Source organism: Artemia franciscana, chromosome 8 (assembly GCF_032884065.1).
Source record: "Artemia franciscana chromosome 8, ASM3288406v1, whole genome shotgun sequence".
NCBI classification, from domain to species: Eukaryota; Metazoa; Arthropoda; class Branchiopoda; order Anostraca; family Artemiidae; genus Artemia; species Artemia franciscana.
The window spans coordinates 33,293,382-33,311,150 of NC_088870.1; the positions used below are offsets into that span (position 1 = coordinate 33,293,382).

Here is a 17,769-nt window from a genome sequence, read left to right on the forward strand (position 1 = left end):
ATCAATTACAGGCACATCTTGTCCTCCAATTTAGTCTCACATTGAACCGACCCCTTCCATTTCCTATGTTCATCAGCAAGAGTTCATGGGTTTACTCACTTCAAAACACAGTTAGAGTCTAAGAGATAAGACTGTATTGAATCGACTAGAGCTGCAACGTATTCAAATAAGTATTCAAATGATTTGTACCGTACCGATTTGTGTTACCGTATGCAGACTGGAGAATTGAGAATCCGTGCCAGCAAAAAAAAACACAAAAGAATAAAGTCTTGGGTATAACCTGTATTGACTTCCCCCTGCAATCTTTGATTTGATTGAATTTTTCTGGTTTTTTTCCTGGAAGCTCAGGGCGAGGCTCCGATTCCATCAGGTTAACCATAATTTTTCGATGGCTGAACAGTTTCTCAAGTTTGTAGTTCAAATATTCTAACCTTTTCATTCTCCCAGCTTCAGTTTTACAGTTTATCATACCAACGTGTTTAAATATATGCAGAAGGGGGGGGGGGAAGTCACACTTTCACTGCTTTGGCAAATTACCTTGCATGTGACCAACAGCTCTAAGGATGTAAAGGTATGATCGACCCGTCATATTCTAGTATGGATTAATCAATAAAACATGAAAGAGGCTCATTTGCAAATTTAATGTGACAGGAAAGACAGGCTAGGGCTTGGACCTAATGTCGCCTGTCTTCTCCTGACAGTGTTTCCGAGTATAGCAAAGTTTTTCTCCATAGTCTCGCGTTTTACAGCAAGACAAAATTTGTCTGGAATGATTACATTCAGAGTAATAAATTTGATTTTCATCTTTTTCGGACGAACGTAGGATTAAAGAATAGAACAATAAAGTTCCTGCGCTCTTTTTACTGGGTGATCAATCCTTGTCCCGCCTGATTAAAACTCTAAGTTGAACTTCTCGACCTTTACTAGTACATATCAAAGAAAAGATAAATTTGCCTTATTAACGCTCTTATACATGGCACTTAGAATTTTGTTTTCCTTCTCCCTAGTTGGATTGTCAGAAAATCCCACAGACATGTCAGTTAAACATAAGCAGACAGCCCTTTTCAAGTAGACGGCTAATGCCACCTCAAAGTGACGAGCAGCGATTGCAACTAATCTTGAGGAATTCCGAGTTACCAATTTCACAGATTTCTTATAAAGTTAGTATTAAAAACTTGATTACTATTTACCCTTGTGTCTTGTTTTTCATTCTCCACATACCGACTCGAATCCAAAAGCTTAAGAGCCGTATCTTTTATGTTTTCAAATCTCTCTTCTATAATTTCAGTTTCTGCGGAGTGAATAGGCACAGAACACAGTGTCGCTCATAGTAGGATAGCGTGAACAGAGAACAGCGTTGAAGTAAGGATTGACTTGGCTAGTAGTGTTCAAACTGTGGTACGCGTACGGGTACGCCAAAATTTGTAGGGGGTCCACATAGGCACGTAAGCAGGAATTTTTTCGGGGGGGGGGGGCCAAAACCTTCGAAACAGCAGATATAAAGTAGCACTCTTTCTATTCAGTAATACAAAAAGCACGTACATCGGAAAATACAGATTAACTTTAATCTCTAGTATTGTAGCGGATGGGGGAAAGAAGACTGAAGCCTCAAAAGTACGTTTTAGGTTCAGGTTATGTTCATAGAGATTTAGGACCAGTGATTAATTTATTATATCCCACTGAAAGGGAAATTTTAGGGTTAACAGTGCAATATGGGTGCTGTGGGGGATAGTTCTTCTATTGCAAAAACATAGATTTTAATGAAAAATTATAGTTTCCTAATATCAAGGATAATTCTATTTTGCTGTGGAAAACAAACTCTCTTTACAAAAAAAAAAAAAAAAAAAAAAACAACAGTACCATCGCTAATTACTTCAAAGAGGGTAAAAATTTAGACAGAAAATGGGTTAATAATTGGGCAGTGACTTGACCGAATAATTGCATGCTGTAAAATCCCACTACAAATATTTCACACAAGTATCTAGATTCTTAATAAATGTCCTACTTTTGCCAGAAATCCCAAGAAACCATGGGGAAATTAAACATTTCACAAATTTCGGGGAGGGGGCGGGCCCGAAGCCTCCCCCCCACCCCCACCCCCCGAGTACGTGCCAGGGTACATGGCTGTCCAGCAAAAATAAAACAACCCTTTAACTCTAGACCTGGCAAATTTATTTATATTTTGGCCATAGTTTACTTAGTACCAGTAACTGAGAAGGAGTACCTAATTTTTTTGGGGGGGGTGGTAAAAAGGGTTACAGTTTCTAAATAAGTTTGAGAACCACTGGACTAGGCTATCAAATTAACCTTCACAGATTAAAAAAAATCAAAAGAAAATCGACGTCTTCTTTGAAAGATGTTACTAGTTTTCACAGAGGTTTGTAAGGTTTAATCGGTTTTACTAGAATTCACACCTATTTTGATAGATTTACTAAGGGGACTTGCTTTTCACTGGAGCTAGTAAAATTTTACAGGAGGTGGTAACCGTCCAAAAGTTAATGCAGTCCCTTATTGTGCCACCATATCCCACAAAGGCCTGAAAAGACTAGCGTAAATTGTTGCTTATTGAGTAAAAACGAGTAAAAATAGTGAATACACGAAAAAACTTCGGTGTACACAATCTTCTAGCAATCAATTTGGTGTTACTATTTAATAAGGCAATATATTTCATCAGTATGCAAATTTAAATCCATTCATTTCAGACGATTAACCGTTTCTACAGTTACAAAAAATAAGAAAAGAAAAGTCAAGCTTAAAAGGAACCGGAGTTAAAACAAACAAGAGTTGGGTTACTGCCCCCTTAAACTTTTCTTAAGGGTAAAGTGTGGCTTCTACTTACACATAAAAAAGAAGAAGAAAAGAACAAGTTTTATGAAAAACGTATTTACCGACACACAATATTTATGACAATGAATTTAGTTCGACTTCTTAAAAAAATACCCTTATTTTGGTTACTGTTTTCTTTCTTTTAAACCCATTCCTTTGAAATGTAAAGAATAATCAATTTTACGAACAATACTTTTAATTTAAGATATCCATCTAGTTTTCAGTAAAGTAAAAATGACCCCTTAAATTTTCAGGTTATTTGAGAGGGGAGGGGCGTACAATTATTTAGTCATTTCTCTTCATCTAAGGTTCAAATTGGTTGTTCATTTTAATTGGCTTCATTACTTCATTCACAGCAATTTCTGTTTTTCGAAGTCTGACATTTTACGTTCCCTTAATTTATATTGTCAAATGTCTTTAGGTTACTTTTCACTTTTAGTGGAAAAATTGCGTATTATTAGTTTAATCCTTAGTTCCCACATTCTTTGATTTTCTAAATAGCGGAATTCCAGATATGCATTTATTTTCCAGAAAAATGCATGAAATACTTAGAAAATCGCAAATATGAAACGGATACAGCAAAAAAGATACAGCAAAGGCAGAGCATTCTACCCCATTTAGGTTTGATATGGTTTTTGAGGGAAGATTGAGAGGATGGAGGATGATGTATATTTGATTGAGGACAAGGTTTCAAGAAAAATATATGTCTACGTATTATTAAAGTATTTCCGTGGTCAAAGGGGTGCCCTATGGCGGAAGGGCGCCATGCAAAACCGGAAATGGTATTTTTGTGGTTTGATGATTTATAGTAGCATACCTTGTTTTCATCAATTATCTTTATCTACCCCAAAAAAAAATAAAAAAAGAGAAAAAATATTGATTGAAGTTTTGAAATTAGTGTATGAGACATTAAACGTTGAAATTTTAAGTGAAAAAGATTATTATGTCACCGAGAGTAGAGGAGGTGTTTCGGGTATTCTAAATATGTTTGTATTGGTTTCTCTTAGAGGAACCCATCGATCTTAGTATACTGTCATTTCTCCGGCCAGGGCAGATTGATAAACCGATTAGGAGGGGAAACCGATTACTGACCAGTATGGCGCTGACAAGTCACGGATAGTAGCTTAGAATTGTTGTTTGTTCGTTTTAAGACGATTTACTGGCAAGAAAATACTGAGCTTAAAAGTGTCCAGCGTTTCTATGGGAAACAGCTTCCTGAATCCGAAATAATTGAGTCCAACAGGGGAATAAAACTGACCGCCTATGGCATTCCTCGAGTGAATTGAATTGCACATTAATCTGATTCATTTGCTTTTTTGCTATCCTTTGGACTACTCGATTGCTACTTTAGTTACCTTGTCAAATTCTTTGTGAACTCGCTTTCACTCTCCTGACGCTTCACTTCCAGCTGCGTAAGAAAGTCCTTAACAGGGCTTACTGCAGACACGGAGTCCAAGTTCTTCTTCTGAAAAGACAACTGAGTGGGTAAAATCAGTCCAGATGTATTACTAAGAGCGTAAATTATCACAAGAGCTTTCACGATTTCAGGGAGCTCTACCAAGAACTCGTACTAAAGAATCATGCCTTTCAATTCAGCGCTTTACACATATGCCATATAGATGTGTTTTCATTACTCTGGTTAAAACACAATTGGGCTTTGCAAAAGTACCGAAAACAGCAGCTGTTTATTTTATTACTCCGATGAACTTTATCGTACTCTAGACAGAAGGAGCTTTTGACATAAAAAGATTTGGAGCATGGTTGAAACATGGGCAAAGCAGAAACAAAGGGCATTCTTTGCTATCTTTTGAACTTCTTTTACAGCACCACGTTTTTCTGAAATCATCATAGCACATCCATCAGTGCGTTTTGCCCACAAAATATTCCAAGCCTAGACCAAGACATTGAAGAAAATCCAACATAACATTTCTAAGCGTTTCTCCTTTAATATCAAACAGTTCGTGGTAACGAACTGTAGTAAGGAGCGACCCGGCTCAATAGTAACCGAAACTCTAAAAATGGAATTTTGATACCAATCAAAAATTTGCCTCATTTTAAAAAATAGGGGAAAACACCCCCTAAAAGTCATACAATCTTAACGAAAATCACACCATCAGATTCAGCGTATCAGAAAACCTTATTGTAGAAGTTTCAAGCACCTATCTACAAAAATGTTGAATTTCGCAATTTTTTGCCAGATACGCTGCGAAATTCCAGCGTATCTGGAATTTCGTGTTTATTTTTTAAACACGTGATGCGTGTTTAACAAATAAACACGCATCACGGATGCGTGTTTATTTGTTGTTTTTTTCCAGGGGTGATCGTATCGACTGAGTGGTCCTAGAATATTGCGAGAGGGCTCATTCTAACGGAAATTAAAAGTTCTAGTGCCCTTTTTAAGTGACGAAAAAATTAGAGGGCACCCAGGCCCCCTCCCACGCTCATCTTTTCCCAAAACTCACCGGATCAAAATTCTAAGATAGCCATTTTATTCACCATAGTCGAAAAACCTAATAACTATGTCTTTAGGGAAGACTTTACTTACTCCCCCACAGTTCCCGTGGGAGGGGCTGCAAGTTACAAACTTTGACCTGTGTTTACATATAGTAATGGTTACTGGGGAGTGTACAGACGTTTTCAGGGGGATTTTTCTGCTTTACGGGGGAGAGTTGAAGAGGGGGGGCTACGTGGGAGTATATTTCCATGGATGAACTTCTTATGAGGGAAGAGAATTTCAGTTGAGGGGGCGCAGGATTTTCTAGCATTATTTGAAAAAACAATGAAAAACTAAATATGAAAAGTTTTTTCTACTGAAAGTAAGGAGCAGCATTGAATCTTAAAACGAACAAAAACTACTACGTATATTAGGGGTTTACCTCCTCGTTATACTTCACTCTGTACGCTAAAGTATTTTTAGTAATTTCAAATAATTATTCTACAGCCTTTGTGATTCAGAGGTCATTCTTAAGGAATTGTGACATTTAAGCTTTAGTGTAAAGAGCGAGGTATCGGCGAGTGTTGAACCCCCTCATATACGCAACAAAAACATACGAATATAGAAGTTCGTTACGTAAGTTAATTCGTAAGTTACGGATAATTTTTACCAATGAAAAAAGTTTGTAAAAAATTATAAGTTCTAGTTGCCTTTTTAAGTAATCAAAAAATTGGAAGGGAACTAGGCCTCCTCCCTCAATCCTTTTTTCTAAAAACTTTCCGATTAATTGCAATTAATTAATATGCAAGTTTTGTTTTAATTATTTATATGCGGAGAGTCAAGATCAAAACTTGCATTAATTCAAAAATGTCCAGAAATTAAATAAAAAAACGAGTTTTTTAATTGAAAGTAAGGAGCAACATTAAAGCTTAAAACGAACAGAAATTACTCCGTAATCTTTACGGAGTAATTCGTAAAGGCCCCGCTTCAACGCCCCGCTCTTTACGCCAATGTTTTTTACTGTTTTAAGAAGTAGAGTCAAGAGAAAGAGTCAAACTTTAGCGTAAAGAGCGGGGCGTTGAGGAGGGAAAGCCCCTTTCACATACGGAGTAATCAAACAGTTCGTGGTAACGAACTGTAGTAAGGAGCGACCCGGCTCAATAGCAACCGAAACTCTAAAAAATGGAATTTTGATACCAATAGTTACATCAAAAGAATTGAATTTTAATGCTAATTTTAAATATATAAGTTTTATCAAGATTAGTCTTACCCATCAAAAGTTACGAGCCTGAGAATATTTGCCTCATTTTAGAAAATAGGGGGAAACACCCCCTAAAAGTCATACGATCTTAACGAAAATCACACTATCAGATTCAGCGTATCAGAGAACCTTATTGTAGAAGTTTCAGGCAACTATCTACAAAAATGTGGAATTTCGCATTTTTTTGCCTGAAGACAAAGCACGGATGCGTGTTCATTTGTTTTTTTTTTTGTTTTTTTTATTATTTTCTTTCCCAGGGATGATCGTATCGACTCAGTGGTCCTAGAATGTCACGAAAGGGCTCATTCTAACGGAAATTAGAAGTTGTTGTGCCCTTTTTAAGTGACCAAAAAATTTGGAGGGCACCTAGGCCCCCTCCCACGCTAATTTCTCCCCAAAGTCAATGGATCAAAATTCTGAGATAGTGATTTTATTCACCATAGTAGAAAAACCTAATAACTATGTCTTTGGGGACGACTTACTCCCCCGCAGTCCCCGTGGGAGGGGCTGCAAGTTACAAACTTTGACCCGTGTTTACATATAGTAATGGTTACTGGTAACTGTACAGACGTTTTCAGGTTTTTTTTGGTTTGGGAGGGGGGGGGTTACGTGGGAGGATCTTTCCATGGAGGAACTTCTCATGGGGGAAGAGACTTTCAATAGAAGGGGGCGCAGGATTTTCTAGCATTATTTAAAAAAACAATGAAAAAACAAATATGAAAAGTTTTTTCCACAGAAAGTGAGAAGCGACATTAAAACTTAAAACGAACAGAAATTATTACGCATATGAGGGGTTTACCTCCTCGTAGTACCTCGCTCTTTACGCTAAAGTATTTTTAGTAATTTCAACTATTTATTCTACGGCCTTTGTGATTCAGGGGTCATTCTTAAGGAATTGGGACAAAATTTAAGCTTTAGTGTAAAGAGCGAAGTATCGACGAGGGGTGAGCCCCCTCATATACGCAATAAAAACATACGAATATAGAAGTTCGCTACGTAATTTAATTCGTAAGTTACGTATATTTTTTACTAATGAAAATTTTCGTAAAAAATTGTAAGTTATAATTACCTTTTTAAGTAATCAAAAAATTGGAGGGCAACTAGGCCTCCTTCCTCGCTCCTTTTTTCTCAAAATCTGCCGATTAAAACTATGAAAAAGCCATTTAGCCCCAAAAAATTAAAGCAATTTTCGTTTTAATTATTTATGTGCTGAGAGTTTTTTTAAATGAAAGTAAGGAGCGACATTAAAACTTAAAACGAATAGAAGTTACTCCGTATATGAAAGGGGCTTTTCCTCCTCAACGCCCCGCTCTTTACGCTAAAGTTTTTTTTACTGTTTTAAAATGTAGAGTTAAGAGAAAAAGTCAAACTTTAGCGTAAAGAGCGCGGCGTTGAGGAGGAAAAGTCCCTTTCATATACGGAGTTTCTTTCTGTTCATTTTAAGTTTTAATGTCGCTCCTTACTTTCATTTAAAAAAAATCGTTTTTTGTTTAATCTGAATCTGACTCGAAGTTTCCAATAGAGTCCAAGTAACATGTTTCATGTAAATCTAAAAAAAAAAAAAAAAACAACAACAAAATACTTACGTCTTGTGCAATTGTAATCATGACTGCAGCAGTAGCTGCAACCTAGTAGAGAGTGAATCACAACCCATAGTAACCAAAAGTTAAAAAACACGTGTTAAAAAAAAAATCACCTAGTGAAAAAAATTTCCATCAGACACTGATTCAGGAATGGTAACTAATATTTCGGCCTATTTTAAAATTAAAAGTCTAATGCGAAAAGAAATTTATGGTAATTTCAAAGAAAACTCATGGAAACCCTTGAAAACGGCGTCAAATCAAATTAAAAAGTAAACGATTGGAATCACCATGGTTGAAAACCTTGAGTTAGGGAACTACAGTTCCCTAACTGATAACTTGATAACTAACTGATAACTAACAGCGCTGATGTGTCTTCTTTTTTTCCAGGGTTAGCGGGTTGCCGGAACATCATAGAGAGGTGATCAATGGCTCAATTGAAAGCTATTTCCCATATATACGTGCTTTTCTTTTATAAATTCTACCATCTGCAAGGTGCCATATGGCACTAAAAATATAACTTTTTGTGCCATTTCTCAAGGGGTAGGGCAAAACTCATATAAAAGCCATTGCTCATATCTACGTTCTTCCTATAAATTCTGTCATCTGAAAGTGCCAAATGACACTAAAAATAGAAGTTTTGGTGGCATGTCTCAAGTGGAAAAGCTGGGGCTAGTGGCCTCTGGGAACTTATTAGAGAGATGTTTAATGGCTCAACTGAAAGATATTGCTCATATCTACGTGCTTTTTATCTATTCTACCATCCGTAAGAGCCATGTAGCACTAAAAACGGCACTTTTGGTGCTGCTTCTTAAATGGAAAAGCTCTCAAGTAAAAAACGGTACCATTGCAATAATATGATCCAAAATCCTTAGCTAAAGGTTTACAAGAATCCCTCCCATATACTTCCCCCTCCCAGGGCCTTTAGTAAGTTTCACAAATCGCCTGCTTACCAGCAGGCTACTGCAGCATCAGCAGGGCTAGCGGGTAGCCAGAACATCATAGAGATGTTTAACAGCTCATTAGAACGGAAATTAAAATTACGAGCGTCCTTTTTAAGTAGCCCAAAAGACTGAAGGGCAGCTTGACCTCCTCTCTCCCCATAAAGTCGTCAGACCAAAAATTGTAGATAGCCAATTTCTTCAACATAAATTCAAAGGCCCATAATGTGCTTTTGGTGATGATATGACCCTCCTTAGTCCCTGGGGAAAGGGCTGTTTACGGTGTCAGGCGTATCGGTATCGGGCGTATTTGTATCGCGCGTATCGGCAACGGGCGTATTGGTCTCAGTTTTTTTTTTTTTTTTCAGTTATAGTTCTGTGCCTTCTATATAATCTTTTATTAAAAGCGGGCAAAGATTAATTAAAAAAAACTAAGTTTTTCTGGGGGAAGTAAAAAGCGAAGTTGAAACTTAAAACGAACAGAAATTATTACTTCACAGCCTATCGAATATACATCGATAAAACTAGTAGAAATAAAACAGCTGGTGATATTTCCTTATGTTTTTAGGACTATAGAAAACTAGCGCTTTACTGAAAACACAGAGGCCTAGTACAAAAATAAAAATATTGATTTAAGAGTCAAAAGTCAGTATGTAGTTTCATAACAACAAATTAATCTATAACATTTTTCATAGTCTTACATGACCTGTGATATCAGTAACTTTTAGTATACAGTTAAAATTATCTTGAAGACTTACGCATTAAAATAAATATTATGTTAATTACTCTGCAAAGTCATTAAACAGCATACATTAATAATGGATTGATTTATCAGGTAACATCTTGGTCTCACTCGAAATGAAGAACAAATAAACCACATTTAATACGAACCCTTGCAGAAATCCAGTTATTTCCGTCTATATAAGGGAGAAGTTTAAGCTCGCTTCAAACTTGTCTACAAAACAATCCTAGTGTCATTTTCAGATCCAAAACGGCAGTTAATCGTTGGACTGAGCTCATTATGCATAATTGATGCCAAACTAAAAAAAAAGAAGCAACAATCCTAAAATGCTTTATTTTATACTCCTAAAGAGGTCCTTAATTGGATTGCTTTGCTGTACCGAAACTCCTGTATCGTTTTGTGTTTTAAGTAAAGCGCTAGTTTCTTATAGTCCTACAAACACAGGGAAATACCACCAGCTGGTTTACATATACTATTTTTATCGATATATGTTAGATAGGCTGTGAAGTTATAATTTTGTTCGTTTTAAGTTTCAACTTCGCTCTTTACCTCCCTCAGGATATTTTTTTTTAATTAACTGTAGCAAAGGGCAATTACTAGTTGCGACTTGTGCGACACGTGCATTATTTCATCAATAACCATGCTGTAGAACTGAGCAGAATTAGCCCGTGCAAGAATTTCCTTAGGAATTTCTTTGCCATGACATTCATTTAATTTTCTGCGTTGATTTGCTTGTGTACGTAACATTTGCACCTGAGCTTTCCTAAAGTTGTTTAAATTCATGTCACCACTATTTCCACGGTACCTTAAAAGTTACCGGTACCTTAAAAGTTTTCAAAGAGAGGGTTCTTTGTCAATGGGTCCTTCTCTGCAAATAATGCTCTCCATCTCTGTGGCCTCCAAGAGCAATGTTCTTTCGACCCAAGAAATTAATTAGATAAAAAAACAAGTGTATTCAACTGAAAGTAAGGAGCAACATTAAAACTTAAAACGAAAACGAAATAATTACGTATATGAGGGGGTTCACCCCTCGTCAATACCTCGCTCTTTACGCTAAAGTTCGAATTTCGTTCCAATTCTTTAAGAATGATCCCTAAATCACAAAGGCCATTTAATTAGAATAAATAGTTCTTTCGAAAGTATTAAAAATACTTTAGCGTAAAGAGCGAGGTATTGACGAGGGGTCGAATTCCTTCATATACGTAATAATTTCTGTTTTAAGTTTTAATGTTTCTCCTTACTTTCAGTTGAAAAAACTGAAAGTGCCCGAAGGCAAAGTTAATCGGGCTTTCAACTATGCTAAACAAAATGGCCATCTCAAAATTTTGATCGGACGATTCTAAGGAAAAAAGGGGCGTGTGAGGGGTATAGTTGCCCTCCAGTTTTTTCATCACTTAAAAAAGGGCACTAGAACTTTTAATTCCCGTTCAAATGAGCCCTCTCGTGACATTTTAGGACCACTAGGTCAATACGATCACCCCTGGAAAAATAATAATACACACGCATCTGTGATCTTTCTTCTGGCAAAATATACAAAATTCTACATTTGCAGATAGGAGCTTGAAACCTCTACAGTAGGGTTCTATGATCCGCTAAATCTGATGGTGTAATTTCCGTAAATATTCTATACTTTTAGGAGGTATTCCCCCTTTTTCGAAAGTACGGCATATTTTCTCTGGCTCGTTACTTTTGATAGGTAAGACTAAACTTGATGAAACTTAAATATTGAAAACCAGCATAAAAACCTGATTCTTTTGATGTACCTATTGATATCAAAATTCTGTTTTTTAGAGTTTCAGTCACTATTGAGCCAGGTCGCTCCTTATTTACAGTTATAACTGTTTGATTCAACCATTGGCTTGAATCAAGCTCTGTTTTCCTGCACTTATTGGCTTCGCAGTTCGTTTACTGCGTGCGGTTTGCTAGGGGATTTGGCACTGAGTACACAAATAACCCTAAACGAGACCAGGAACACTGTTAGATTGGCTAGGTTTACCCACTCTATTTCATCACTATTATCGGCAATTTCAAAAGAGTACACAAGATGATAAGGTTTAGGCCGCTTTCACACTGCCTAGTTAATTTTCTCTGTTATATGGTTATGTTACGTACGTTAGGTGTAACCTCTCACACTTAAAAAAATCATTTAAGACTAGACTAAGGTAACTTCACAAAACTATCATAATCGTCGTCAAAAATCCTCCAAACCATCATAAGCAAACTATTTCAAAAATTTTTAATGTGATATGAAAAATTTTAAATCAAAGTAATGATCAAGCATGAAAGGCATTCTAGTAAAGGTTTGCTAGTTTGTTTTCAAAACTTATTAATTACTCATACAGAAATCGCGTTTTGTTACTGCTATTGACTTTTTCGTAACGTAAACTACCGAAACCCAAAATTCTAATTAGACCTATTCTTTTCAGCACTGCCTAGGTTACAGACAAAATTTTCTCCGCGAGACAACCTAACATGTTGCAAAATCCTAAGTTATGCTAGTGTGAACCTGAAAAGTTCTACGACATAGTGTGAAAGAATCAGTACATAACTGGTGATGATATTAGGGAAGAGTAGGGGCTATTCACAGCTTAGATACCAATATACAGTTGTGAAAACTAGATTTATTTTTGGAACACAGTGCGCGGTAGCGATGCTAGTGGCGGGAGACAGAAAACTGGTATTAGTAGCAAAGCTGTGTATGCAACAAAACAAAATTGCGTTCCCGCCTATGGTGTTGTAGTGCGATCTACGCGTCGGAGCGCGGGCTTGGAGGAGGCGCCAAATACAGAGCTCTGTACCAAAAGCTTCTCATGGGCAAGATAGGAGTTTTCATAACTGTATATTGGTATCCAAGCTGCGGGGCTAATAGTAGTCCGCACAAAGACAAAGGATTGGGGTACCGTTAATAACATATTGGAGTTCTAGATGGCAGAATATATTTTAAAATCTTAAAAAAGTTGTTACAAATAGAGAAGGCTGCGTGCATAGAGCACATAAACCAACTACGTAAAACCACCAAACCGTACTGTCAAATGGGAAATATGGGAAATCCTATTTTGTGCTGCTTCAAAAATTACGAAATAGCTATAAATAGAAACTTGTATTTTATTTGATTTTCTTTATCACTAAGCTTATACGAAAAATTCTCGCATCCTACTTTGTCAAATTTATTAGCCTGTGAATGGGTCTTAAAAGCACTTCCTGTATCTTAGCAAGATAATAATAGCGCTAAAAGTACTTTCAGTTACCTTTCACTTACCAGAAACACTTATCCATATGCACTTGAAAGCATAGTTGAAAATGTATCCCTTTACCTTTGAGGTATTTTCTTGAAAGAAAGGAAACGCGGCAGGAATACAAATGGAAAAGGACAGCTTAATTTTTTAACTAACGCAGACATCAAAAATAGACAGATTATAAAGTTAAAACCCCATTTTTTCTTGTTATAAAATTCATCGCAGTGCCAACATGAATTTGAAGAACTATATTAAAGGTCTAATGTTGAAGATATGCTAGAATCATATGGCGTAGATCTAGAGGTCCCAACAAGGGGAACATGTCCACGATTAACGGTGGAATTTATTTTGCAAGGGAACATGTTCAAAAACATCGATTCATACCTTTAGTAGTTTTCTTAGCAAAAAAATTAAAGCTTTTGAATGGCAAGAATAATATAGCATGAGGAGGGGGAGTGGTGGGGTAGGATTTCAGAAACGCTTAGATGGGCCTGACCATAAAAAGTCTGGGTATAACTCTACTAGACCTTTTATCAGCATTTACAAAGGTTTTAAATAATTTGATGTGTATATTTACGATATGATGCATTAAAAAAAAAAAAAAAAAAAAAGTTGTTAAAACATGCACTGATTTGATCTCTAAAGCCGTTTTTGATTGTACAAAATACAAATTTACAACGCCACAGTCTCAAGCATCAGTCTCTACTCATCTGAAGCATGGCCGATAACCCAGACACAGCTAAGAAAAGTCGATGCCGTTCAGACTAGACACCTGCGTCGAGTCGAAAGCTTCAAATGGTATGACAAGATCTGCAATACTGAGACCTTGAAGACCTTCAAGCTGGTGAATCTCTCTACCCAAGTAGAAGCCCGCTCTCTAAGGGGGTACGTCTCCCGCTAAGTACCCCCGCAAGGATCATCTCGGACTTCAATCCTTCGGAAAATGGCTGGAAACGCCCTCAAGGAAGGCCATGCATCAGATGTGATTATGTAATAAACCAACGCCTTCTCAGCCGTAACATCAACCCAAATGACGCCCCATCCTTAGCCCTGGACAGGGCTACTTGGAGAAGACTGAAGGTGCTGTTGACCAGTTCCCTCTACGCTGGCGACCCTGCTGAGCAAAAACGTTATGTCAAGTAAGTCAAGCGTTCCCTGCCTATGAATCTTCTGTCGGCTTCCTTTCTGCCGCTAAAATCTATGGACCTTATTCTTGTTCGATGTTGCCTAGGGAATTAATTTTTCTCTTTTATTCTTTTCTTTAGCATCATCACTAATATAATAGCTTCATTGTTAAATTACTGAGGAGGGACAAATTTATGTATATGTTCTTAATCAGAGGTTTTCTTTACATAAAAACGAGCTTTCTTGTTATTAAACAGTATAAGAAAATGTCATTATACAGTGTTATTAAACTTAATATAATAACAGTAAAGAGCGAAACAATGTCTTGAGCAGAGCAAAAAAAAAACGAAATTTCCAAAAGCTACTAAAAGAAAGTAAAAGTTAAAGGAAACATATACTACGCTTACCTATACCACTATACCAATACTATACCTATATTTAACTATATACTATACTATACCAATAATGGAGTTATAAAGTGTTCCATTTTGCACACAAGTTTGAAACAAGGTTTCAGTTACTTTGTGCAGTCTCTGTTCGATTATAATGACGCAAACCACCAAAAAATATTTAACAAATTTAGATTTATCAAGGGAAATTGTCTGTATTACCACAAAACCCTACTGGGAGACGAAAATCTTCATTTTGTAATAAAAAGGAGGGGAAATTTAAAATACTAACTTCTTTAGGTTGTCGAAATGATATTTCAGGATTGTGCTGTCACAACGGGGTTGAAAAGCACAATATTCAATTCTTTTTGGTGTCAAAAATTTGTTTTCGAGTCTTGCTATGGCACTGAGGCGAATAACTTGATATCATTACTTTTTTTGGCTGTCTCTTGTTTTTTTCGGGTTACTTCTTTTTTTTACAACAGTGTTGTAAAGAACAACACTGTTTTTTTTTTTAGGGGATTTGTATCACCTAAGAAAGTAAATGTATGAGAAGTGCAAACACTATTAATTTTAATTTTGCACTTTGGCGAGCAAACGGGTGCCACTTTACTGCCTATTTTCATCTATTAAAACTCTGCATTATATTACATATCACCTGTTCTGTTCATCCTAGAACATCAAAATAAAGGCGAGACTCTTTAGAACTTTAATAAAGGTTAAAATAAGCATATACTGTAAACTAATTATATGAGTCGAAATACTCCTTCAAAGGTCACAGTATTCATTTACGAAGAATAGATCTTCAAAAAATTGTTTATAAAAGAAGGCAAATAATTTTGTGCTTATTTTTTTTATCAAGCTGTATAGATGGTCTCTGAATTCTCATTTCCTATCAGTGGAATAATAACGATTTTATTTTTCAAACATTTATTAATAAAGTGTTGATAAAAAGTGGAAGTTAAAGCAACCAGATTTAACCACAGAAACGGAATGTAACTTCAATATTAGAGAGCTGTTTAAAGGCTCACTTGAACTGAGCCCTATATCTAGTACGGTTGCAGCTATGTCTAGTAAGTTTTGTGATTGACTAAACATAATGTTCGAAATAAAAAACAAGTCTTATAAAAAAACACACGTTCATATACAATATGATAACGTCAGCTGAAACTGCGTTAGTACCAATATAAAAGGCTGAAATGTCAAGTCATCTTAATCTTTAAAGGTAGTAATTCTTAAAAACATTTATAAACATTAATGGCAAGAAAACAGCTTTACAGCAAAATGAAACATAGAATGCTAGAGAATATAAAAAAAAGGCCGCTGAAAGGAACAAAAAGGCCGCTGAAAGGAACAGTACTCGAGCAACCATAAGGATGGTTACTAAATTGTCCCTGACACATAAGAAAGTAAAAATAATAGAAAAAAAATATACTCAACAGATCATGACTATCAAGAAGCAAAAATTGACAGAGTTAAACAGTGGTTCAAGGACCACTATTATAATGATGACGGTTACTGAAACAAATATAGACAAAATAGCCTGATTTGCTTTGGTTTGTTCTCTACTGCATTCTAATGCAAAAAAGTCAAAAAATTCTTTTTCCTGTGAGTGATATACAATTGAAAAATTTCTGTTCAAACATGCATTTATGCAAGACACTATCAAATCAAGAGCTTAAAATTTAAAATGTGTCTAGAGGGTGACCCCCCCCCCAAAAAAAAAAATATACACATTAATAATTGACATGGGATTGAAAGAACAACAACTGTGACAATCAAATGTCCAGACAGAATCCCAGGACAATCAAAATCGAATTCAATATAAGTAAATTAAATCCAATCAAAAAAAGATTGTTCATTAACCTGGACCTTCTAACGCGAGAAAAACATCCAAACAGCTAAAGCGAAATCCATAAGAAAAATGACTGAGGTAAAGATGATGGTTAATAAATCTCAATCCCAGTAACACTTCGTAGACTTGCAACAACGAGCATCACAATTAATCGCAAATGAAAGTGACGCACAACGACATATCCAGTTAGAAGACAAGCAATAGCAAGAATCATAGCAAATCACAAATAAGAATGAAGCACAGCAAAATCTGCGGTTAGAAGACAAGCTACAGCAAGAATAATAAAGAAGTTGCAATTTTCAAAGGCAAGGAGCTTTGGCACAGAAACAAGCACTAATCTACAAAGATACTGTAAACTACTTAAATGGTAATTACAAATTTGGACCCTTCAACGCTACCACCTGAAAATGAACGTCAAATGTATAATATTGTGTTGAAGGAAGCATTGAACACTTTCTGAAAACTTCCATTATCACGCATCAACACTACTATTTTTATAAGTAAAATTACGTGTTAATAGCCAATTCACAATTTGAAATAAGTTATTGGATCTAAAACTAATAGGGGCGGAAATGCGAGCAGCAGTAGCAGCAATGGGAAGAATTGTGTAATTCACGCCAACTATTACTTTCATCGTTACTATATAAAACAACTCCAATGTGTTCCTGTAAACACTTCATATTTAGAACTCTATCAGTTAACACCAAGAATTAAGTTGAGTGAATTTTTAGCAATAATAAAAGATTTTACTGTAATTACGTGCCATTTTTGATCTGTTCAAGATGGCTAGTAAAAAATTACAGTCGTTTGTCCTGATGTTGATTTCTATGTTTCTGGTCTTTGACAAGCTTAGAAAGTAAACTGTATTAGTTGCTAAGGATTTTGTATCTTTTTGGCTACATGATTGGGGTTCTGGCAAGGATTTCAAGGAAAGCATTTCAGAATTTCTTAGATCCTCTGCCTGAACCCTTGGGGACCAACTGAAATCCAGAACAAATGGAATAGGTTTAATAAGGTCAAGAGTTACCCCTTCACTCATTTGTCTGCCCTCAGGATAGAAACGAAGGACATCACAACGAAGATACAACAACAACAAAAGAAACGACAAGGAAAGGAAATTGTAAATCCAAAGAATTTCTTCTCCTAAGCGAGAAAGATGGCATATCTTCCACAGAAGGATTCTCACCCGTCAATCAGTCCATATCTAAAACTTTTCAATGCAGAAAATGTTTGAGTTAGCGTAAAGTATACCTACTATATAGAATTCTACCCGCAGCAACCTCTCTCTGAAAATTTTGGTTTTCAATTTTTTTTTCCAATGAAAACTGTCTGTTGATTTGTCTTCCATGCTGATAGATTTACATATGGCTTTCAAGAAAT

At 36.0% G+C, this 17,769-nt stretch overlaps 1 long non-coding RNA gene across 2 annotated transcripts in view; it reads left to right on the forward strand.

Annotated features, from left to right (window-relative positions):
• Nucleotides 1-1,291: 1,291 nt before the first annotated feature.
• The window catches only part of LOC136030322 (uncharacterized), a 34,097-nt gene continuing 17,619 nt past the window's right edge, over nt 1,292-17,769 (forward strand). For both annotated transcript variants that reach the window (XR_010618246.1, XR_010618247.1), the window contains exon 1: nt 1,292-1,362. This is a non-coding gene — a long non-coding RNA (uncharacterized LOC136030322). The remainder of the gene's footprint in view (nt 1,363-17,769) is intronic.